This window comes from Phyllostomus hastatus, unplaced genomic scaffold (genome assembly GCF_019186645.2).
Source record: "Phyllostomus hastatus isolate PE091 unplaced genomic scaffold, TTU_PhHast_1.1 phas_contig_402, whole genome shotgun sequence".
In the NCBI taxonomy this organism is placed as follows: Eukaryota; Metazoa; Chordata; class Mammalia; order Chiroptera; family Phyllostomidae; genus Phyllostomus; species Phyllostomus hastatus.
In genome coordinates, this window is record NW_025333873.1 from 13,752,295 (window position 1) to 13,759,640 (window position 7,346).

Here is a 7,346-nt window from a genome sequence, read left to right on the forward strand (position 1 = left end):
AAGACCTTGAGCGAGAAGACCTTTTAGTTCGCAGACTGGCACTCAATCCACTAAGCCACACCAGCCAGCAAGAAGGGCGAGCAAGAAGACCTTGACCTTCCCCGGGCTTCAGTTTTCCCACATGTAAAATGGGAATGATAGTACCGACACTTCATAGGGTGGTTTCAATGTGTGGTCACTGGTCCAGAACTGTCCACTACCAATGAGCAAACACCCGTACAAAGTACCTCGCCGTGCACTGTCCTAGGCCGGGACAGGGGGCGGGGGGCAGTGCACCTCGGTCTCCGTGCCAGGCACAGAAAGATGACCGACAACACACGTGCCACCTGTGCGCCGCAGCCTTACTCTCTACGGGAGAAGAGCCCCGCCCCCTCCCCGATGTTCCCCACGAGTGCTGGGAGCCCCCATGCGCTCTTGCCAACCAGCCCCCCCGCCTGCAAGCTTCAAAACTGAGCGTGCCCACCTCAGGGGGCGATCTCTGCAGGGTGTTATGGACTGAGGACCTGCGTCCCCCCAATTCCTATGCGGAAGCCCGAACACCCAGTGTGGCTGTATTTGGAGACAGAGTCTAAAAGGGGGTGACTAAGGCTAAGTATGGTCATGCACGGGGGTGGGGTGCAGATAAGATATCAAACAAGCAAACAGGTCATTTCAAATGTGTGTGTCAGGTGAAATGGTTCGCGACCTGATTTTTTAAATGAAAATGCCCTACATGGATCCCAATTGGGAAATATTTTATCTCATTATTTCTCTCCCAAATCTTGTTTTTAGCCTCTGAGTCCCCCTCCCCTCTGGCAACCATTAGTCTGTTCTCTGTGTCTATGGCTCTATTTCTGTTTTGTTTGTTTGTTTTGTTCTTCAGATTCCACACGTCAGGGGAATCCTCCGGCGTTTGCCTTTCTCCGTCTGGCTTATTTCATTTAGCCCCGTGCTCTCTGGGCCCGTCCATGCTGGGACAGAGGGTGAGGTCTGTCTGAGTCAAGGCCACGGCCTGTTTGTCCGAGTTCCTGATCAGAAAACCCCACGGGCCCCCACAGTCAATGTCCCTCTGTACAAGGGGAGGACGTTTGACACTGATGAAGACTTACAGCCCAGCCCTGGCTGGCGTAGCTCAGTGGACTGAGCGCGGGCTGCGAACCAAAGCACTGCAGGTTCGATTCCCAGTCAGGGCACATGCCTGGGTTGCAGGCCACGGCCTCCAGCAATCGCACATTGATGTTTCTCTCTCTCTCTCTCTTTCTCCCTCCCTTCCCTCTCTAAAAATAAATAAATAAATAAATAATCTTAAAAAAAAAAAAAAGACTTACGGCCTGGGTGGCAGGTAAATGCTGGGACCAAGGTAAAGCTAGAAGGGAGCCTACCACCTACCTAGGCCAACCCGTCAGGTGACAGTGCCGACCCGAGCCCAGGAGGAGAACCCAGCCTCTCGAGGCCCACCCAAACAGAGCCAGTTAGGCACTCGGTCACACAGCGCCCGGGCAAACCCACCTGCTGCTGAGCCCCCCAAGCCATGGCCTTCTCCTGGGATTCTAGGTGAAGCCACGGTCTGAAACGCAGGGGCATGAGACGCCGTAATGCCTCGGCTTCACTCCAGAGAAACCCAGGTGGCGGGCTGCGGGGTGGAGAGAGAGGAGGAGGAGGAACGGGACAGACAGAACGCTGACCAGGGTGGGACCCGCACGATGACGATCACAGAGAGTGCATTATAAACTGCTCTGCTTGGTAGATGTTTGAAGAAGTCCGTGACACATGTGAGGGGACCCTGCTGGGTGTGCCACCGCCACACATCTCCGAGAGGCGAGAGGCATGGCCTTCCCCCAAAGTCCTGGAAATACACTCACCCGCCCCCCCCAACACACACACACACACACACACACACACACACACACACACAGTATTTGGAACATTGGTGACAGGCCAAGCCTTGGCTGGGCACTAGAGGATCTCAGACAAAATTAAGGCACCCATTTCTGCCCTCAAGAAACCCATAATCCGGTGGGGTAAATAAGGTGCAAATGATTGTGTTACAGAGACTAACAGACGGCACGAGAGACAATGAAGAGTGAGCGCAGAGATCAGGACAAGGCTGCAGCCTTTTCCACGTTCCATCCCTGAGCTTAAATGTTTTGCCACTTTCTAAGGGCAGTCAAGTTTCAGAAATGTGTATTACCATTAACCAGCGATGTTTCACCCAAACGGAAAGAACATCAAAAGTATGAATAATAGCAAAAGCCTAAGAATCTGCTGGAAAAAATAGTTAAGTTACAATTGACCCACACACTAGAACATAAAGTTGTTATTTGAAAAGACAATATCCAACAATGATGGATAACATTCATAATCTAACTTTTATACAAAGAAGGTACAAAGTGACATAATATATTTCACATAACATATAATTTTGACCAATGTTTAGAAGCATGTAGACTTTACTTTTAATACCAGGAAAAAGTACACCAAAGTGTTAACAATAATTATATCTGGAGTGTAGATTTCTGGTATTCTTTTTCCTTTTTTTAACTCTTCTGCATGTTCTTAAGCTTTATGCCACATATACATATGTGGCATTACTTCTACAATAGCCTTTCCTATCTCTTTTTAGTTTTATATGGCAATTAGCTTTAAAGTACTATAATGTGTCTGCGTATCCAGGAACTGAACTGAAAAATCAGAAGCGCCCACTAAGCAGTGTGTAAGCTGAGAGGATTAACTGCCTGCAATCCTTTGAAGGGATCAGGGCCCCAGGGACCCTCTGCAAGGGCCAGACCGGGGCCCCACGAGCTGCTCTCGGCCAGCCCTAGGGGTCAGCTGCCCCCGAAAATGCAACAGGAGCTTCCCCCCAGGTCTGGAGCAGAACCGCTGAAGCATGAGAGACAGAGAAACAGGTGTGATCATTTAAAAAGCGAGCTCCCTTACCCACTCCGTGCATCAAGGGCCCCTACCACAGCCTCTGCTTAAATGTCCTGCCCCCCCCACCCCCGCCTGTCTGATGACCACACCTGGGCATGGGGCAGGGGACAGGGGTCTGCTCCCTCTCTTCTAGACAGATACAGTCTATCTTCTTTTCATTCTGAGGTTTGTTTGTTGTTGCTTTTTTTTTAGAGAGGGAAGGGAGGGAGAAAGAGAAAGAGAGAGAAACATCAATGTGCGGTTGCTGGGGGCCGTGGCCTGCAACCCAGGCATGTACCCTGACTGGGAATCAAACCTGCAACACTTTGGTTCGCAGCCCGCACTCAATCCACTGAGCTATGCCAGCCAGGCCTCATTCTGAGTTTTTAACCTCTCAGGAGCTCCACTTTGAGGCTGCCTCTAAACACCCTGGAATCTCTAAGCATTTCAAATGCTGAGTCCACCACGTGGACACCGTTTTCTTTAAAAGGGGGTTTCTGACGTCCAGGAAGATGGCAGTACTGGAGGGAAGCCCTCCCGTGCCACAGTTCCGCCAGCCACTTCCTCAAGGAAAGCATGATCAACTTCATGAGGCGCAGAACTCCCTAGACAGGCCCTAGGAGATTATAAACTCTCCCGTAAAAAAAAAAGACAAGACAAAAATTCAGGTATTTAAAGTGTAGCTGCAAATTGCCCACCCGGTAACAAACCACAGGGATTGGTCCAACTGGCTATTCTCACTGACTGAACCCATTTTAAGCCACAAGTAAATCATCTACACCACCTGCAGCACAAGAAAGACCGGCGTGGAATCTCGGCTCCAACCTGAGCTCGCTCCTTAATCCACAAAGAGCACGGGTTCCAGGAGGATTGGCGGAAGACCTCGTCCACCGTGCTGCAGAAGGGAAAACACTGAGTCTCCCATGGCAAACTTCAGACAAGCCCGGCCGCAGCTCGAACAGACTTGTAGATGCCTTTCCTCACCGGTGTTTCGTTTAGTTGTTTCCATTTTAAATTGGGTTTTTGTTTCCTAAAAACAAACCTTTCTGGGAAAGCCTCAAAAAACAGGGCTGTGGATGGGTGATAACAAACTCTTCCATCCTGCCCCGAGATTGAAGCGATTCTGGGAAGACACTTAAGAGCCAACTGTACTTCAAAACAGCTTTATGTTCCAGAATGAAAATGTTCTTCAACATAGTTCAAAAAGATACAGACAAGATTCTCAGTGGCCTTTGAAACTTCCAAAACCTTGAAGACGCTGCAAACCAAATGTTGCCGCAGCACTCCCACAGGGGGGTGCTCGGGACCCTCCCAGACCTCCACCCCCCATGACTGACACCCCGTGTGAAACGCGGCCATCAGAGCGCGCCCACGGCGGGGGGTTAGAAAGTTTTGTTCAAGTTTTCGCATTTCTTGTTTTGCAGACAGATGCTTAAAAAAAAAAAAACAAACCTTTCGAGCTCCGAAGTAACTGGCCTTTATAATAAAAGTTTCTTAAAGAAAGGTGTCAGCACACAAATTAAGTAGTTCCTCTTTTCTGCGGGTCCTCGGCGACCGGGGATCAAAGGAGGGGTGACAGCAAAGTGGCCCAGCAACCCTCGCCGGTGGTGGCGGGTCGCCCTGGCGCCGGCGGCCACACACACGCACACTCTCTCTCCCCCTCCCTCTCTTTCTCCCCCTCCCTCTCTCTCCACCCCCCTCTCCTTCTCGGACTCCAGGAAAGCAGCCTTTGTTCCCAAGACCCCAAACTGGGATCCAGTGACTGAGCCCCCACCTCCCCCGTGGCAGCCTGTCCAAACGAAGGAGCCCCTCAGAGACGGTCCCTGGTCGTTCTTGCAAGAAGCCCCGTTTTCCCCCGGGGCCCGAGTGCCAGACGTAGCTGCCACCTCGGGCTCCAACTTTCCTGGACACGCAGACGCACACACGCGCGCCCTCAAAATAGTGATTATCGCCGTCGCGGTCGCTGTTACTAGCTTTCACCTTTGGAGCGCTGCCCCCCCCCCCCGTGCCAAGCGTGTCTGTGCGTCTCTGCCTCTGTCCCTCCCTTCCTCTCCCCGTCCCCCCCACACACACACCAGAGGAAGCAGCACCCAGGTCTCCAGGTGTCCTCAGGGCTGAACCCTGAAGCTTCCGCGCCTCCCCTGCTGGTCCGGCCCCGAAAGTGCCCACGTCCCGCGCGCCCCGCGCCCCGCGCTCGGGCTCCTCTTTCCCGCGGACTGGGCAGGGGCGAGGTCCCACCCGCCCCGCTCCGGAGCCGGCTGCCCGCCCGCCCGCCCGTTGCGGCCCCGCGCCCCCCGCCCTGCCGGCGGGTCCGCAGGCCGCTCCTACCTCGCGCCCCGCTGCCCTTTGTCCTCGCGCCGGCGCTGCCCGCTCCCGTGCGCCCCGCGCCGTCGGAGGGCCAGCCCAGCCTCCGGCCGCCTGCACCACCCCGGCTCCCGGGCTCGGTCGCGCGAGGGGCGCTCGGCAAACCCGGAGAAGCGGAGCGCAGAGGTCCGCGCGGAGGACCCGACCCCTGACACGGGCCGCCCCCGAATCCACCTCTCCGGGTCTTCGGGTCGGCCGCGGGGGAGGGGCGCGCGGTGGGCCCGGCCGCCCCGGGACCGGGTCAGGGTGTTGGCTGGGCGCGGGGCTGCAACCGGGCGGCGGCGGGCGAGGGGGAAGGGGGGCACGCGGAGGGCCCGAGTCCCCGAGCCCCCGAGCCCCCGAGCCCTCCCCCAGCGGCGGCGCCCCAGTTTGACCCTGGCCCGCTCTCGTCCCCTGGGGGGACGCGGTAACCCCACCCTGTCCCCGGCTCCCCGCGCCCCAGACGAGACCGGTCTTCGGTCCGCAGCCAGCCCTCGGGCGCCGTCCGGGCGCCCACCTCGGTGGAATTCCCAACTCCTCACCCGAGGGGCCAGGCGCCGGGCGAGGTGCACCGCCGCGCTCCGGGTAGGTCTTTTCCTTAAGTCTCCGAGCGAAGGATCCCTCCCCCCACCCGCGGCCACGTTCTGCCCGGGGGCACGCACCCCCACACACTCCCGCGGGGCCGCCACTGGGAGCCCCTCCGGCCACGGGGGACTTAGCCCGGGAGGAAGTCTGGACAGAAGTTGCAAGAACCTTCGGAGAACAGAGGTCATGTTGCCACTTGGCACCAGGCTCCCAGAAGAAGGGACACGGCCGGTCTGTGTGGCAGCCGCAGCGGAGCCCAGGCCCACCACCGACCCCACAAGGGCCCCGGGACCCCGTGGAGCCCCGCCGAGAGCTGCTGTGCTGGGCGCCCCGCTGGACCCGCGCGGCGCGCGACCACACCAGCCCCGCAGAGGACCGGCGTCCCGGAGACGGGGGTCTGCCTGAGGCTAGCAGAGGAAGAGGAAGGTTCTGGAATGATGTGCGGAGGGAACCCGGCCAGACACCACTGAATCTGGTGTTGATCAGAAGAACGAAAGAAAGGAAAAGAAACAGGAGAAGCGAAGGAACTGACCTCACATAAGTCTTTGCCAGACCTCTCTGGCGACTGCAGCAGAGGTGGCCCCCAGCCGGAGCCCAGGGCTGGAGGCGCAAAACTCGAGATTTCTTTGTTTCTTTAAGCCAAAGGCAGGCCGATGATCCCAGGAACCTGCAGGAAGTGCGGAGCTAGAGGCAGGCCACCCACCCTGAAGGCTCGCTGCCACTCACTCCACGACCCCCAGCGTGGCCTTGGGCCTAACACTCAGGGCCCTTGCAGACAGGGGAGACAAAGTTGAATGAGGGTGCAGCCCCCCAGCGAGCGCCCCGCCCCCCCTTCTCAGGTCCTCCGGGAGGGAACACGGAGAGCGAATCTCCGCAGAGCTCCCCTGCCCTGATGGGCAGCACCGTCCTTGTCTTGTGCTTCCTGTGATGTGTTTCAAACTCACCTCCCCAGGGAGAGCCGCACCAGGAGCCCCCGTGTGCCCAGGAACCAGCCAGTCCCGAGGTGTCGCCACGCTGCTGCGGATATATATTCGCGTAAGAAATAAATGAAATAAATCACCATCGGTCACAGCCCCTGGTCAGCTCTCCCTGCCCCCGGTTCCTTCCTCCCCACCCCGCCTGTGCTGGCACTCTTCCGAAACGTCCCGTCCTTGTTTTCCTAGTGTCGCTGCGGACGCTCGCGTTCACACCCTGTGCACAGCACTTTATCAGCTTTGCGACGTGCCATGTGTTATCGTGCTCTCTGTTCTACGTATGAAGGGTCTACCTGTGCACAGCTCGTGCTGTTTTGCCCCACACGATGCTCGTGTGACCCGTCTAATCACACAGACACACCTCCGCTTCGCTCGTTTTAACCGGTCAGTAGTGTTCCGGTTGGGTGGATCTGGCACGACTTGTATACACGTGCTCCTGACGGGCATTTGAGTCGACCCGGCTCTCCGAGACTGTGGACACGGCTGCGGGGAACACTCGTGGAACTGCACCGGTGCTCCTGGGGTGCAGCCCGTCTCCCGGCCACCACGCGGGCG

At 57.0% G+C, this 7,346-nt stretch overlaps 1 protein-coding gene across 6 annotated transcripts in view; it reads right to left on the reverse strand.

The window, feature by feature from the left end:
- Nucleotides 1-7,111, reverse strand: part of GREB1 (growth regulating estrogen receptor binding 1) — a 106,906-nt gene extending 99,795 nt beyond the window's left edge. For 3 of the 6 annotated variants that reach the window (XM_045844541.1, XM_045844540.1, XM_045844539.1), the window contains exons 1-2: nucleotides 6,762-6,914; nucleotides 6,350-6,484 (exon numbers count right to left, since the gene is read on the reverse strand). The gene's annotated coding sequence lies outside the window, so the exon portion shown is untranslated. Of the gene's footprint in view, nucleotides 1-5,217; nucleotides 5,269-6,349; nucleotides 6,485-6,761; nucleotides 6,915-7,084 lie in introns of those variants that run through there. The other 3 variants (XM_045844534.1, XM_045844536.1, XM_045844537.1) reach the window with 3 other exon arrangements.
- Between the last annotated feature and the right edge of the window lie 235 nt (nucleotides 7,112-7,346).